Source organism: Pithys albifrons, chromosome 5, assembly GCF_047495875.1.
Source record: "Pithys albifrons albifrons isolate INPA30051 chromosome 5, PitAlb_v1, whole genome shotgun sequence".
NCBI classification, from domain to species: domain Eukaryota; kingdom Metazoa; phylum Chordata; class Aves; order Passeriformes; family Thamnophilidae; genus Pithys; species Pithys albifrons.
This window is the reverse complement of record NC_092462.1, coordinates 23,667,619-23,669,202: the sequence shown is the minus strand read 5'-3', so window position 1 is coordinate 23,669,202 and position 1,584 is coordinate 23,667,619.

The following is a 1,584-nucleotide window of genomic DNA, read 5'->3' as shown; positions in this document are numbered from 1 at the left end:
CATCTGTCATTAAAAAGACATCCCTAGAGCATTCTGAAAATAGTTGAGGTAGCTGCCTTTTTACCTTTTTTTCAGATACTAAAGAACGAATATGAATGTCATTCAATTTTGACCATCAGGAAGAAATAAAAAGTGAATTTGTATCAGGAAAGTGAGCCCTCCAAAACAGCAGTGAACTGATTCTCAGTACCTTGTAGCTCTAGAAAAGCTGGTTGAACATCAGAAAATTCAGTAGAAAACTTGCTGTTAGGCTGTTCCTGCCAGGAGTATTCTATTTATAAAATACAAGATAGTATCAATACAATATTAGCCCAACATCTTGGCAAAATAGCCCCCAGATGGATCTAACAGATTTTAAAATACTGGAACAGTTGTTCTCCTCTATGCTGCATGGGCTGGATCAAGACCATGCAACCACATCTGCATTACATTACTACTTCAGAGAATCTGGAGTGCTTGTGGGAAGCTGGTCTTGTAATACCAAGGTAGTGAATGGCAGACATTTAGTGATACCAGAGCACGTGGCTCAAAGACATGCAGCTCCTCCCCAGTCTGAAGAGTTGATGTCCTGGGCACCATGGAGCAGAGCTGCCAAACTACTTTGTCCTGCAAAGCACTTGATTGAAGGGAGTGTGTTTGAAATAGTTTTTCTGAAGTTGTTGAGCAAACAACAGCACTCAAACACAAGAGCTTGTACCCTGGTTTTGGTAGTTGAGGTACTGTATTGAACTGCACCATCTAGACAATGGTAAGAACTTCAGTGGACAAAAATTCTTCACCAAATGACTGTACATCAAATGTGCATGTACTCTGCTGGCTGTCATGTAAAATATGCAGTTCGTCTCCTCATATTGTTACTTTTATTCAACACTATCAAATCTTCTCTCCTTAAATATTCATGTCAAGTTGCAGAAACAGCATGAATTTCCACACTCTTACATGACAGTAAAGGGCAAATACTTCAAGAGATTGTTTCTGAACTAATTGCAGAATTGTGTTTTTGGCAAAAGTGTATATAATTTTTAAAAATGGCATTAGAAAGTAGATTTAAGTTGTTTTTTTTATTCGTGTAAGTGGACAGCAACTTCTGTAACAATCAAAAATAGTTAATTTCCCCAATCCAGTCAGCGTAAGTCTAATATGTCATGTTCAAGCAAAGACACAGATAAGTGAAAATAACTTTTCACAATTTTTTTATTTAATAAATTTTGTTCTTGAGGCTGATGTACCATCTCATGTTAAAAACTGGTGTAGATGCTAACTAAGCTTTCCACAAATTTAAAAATACTGTAGTAGTATGGACTCAGTATAAGCAGTTATCATGCTGTGATTTCAGTTTATTGGCACAAATGCATAGCATCATAGATTGCCTGTATTAAAATGCACAGCACTAAATTTGGTTGTGTTGGTGCAACAACAAGGAGGTATTCAAGTGGCACATGTGTGGGTTTAAGGGTGAGTTCTAACTGGTTGCATGCACCTACCACTGAGGCTTGCACTTCTGCAAGCAAACCTGGCTATAACTGAAAATTCTATATCCAGTTTTGGATTACAAAAAAAAAAGAAGGGGAAAAAAAAAAGCTC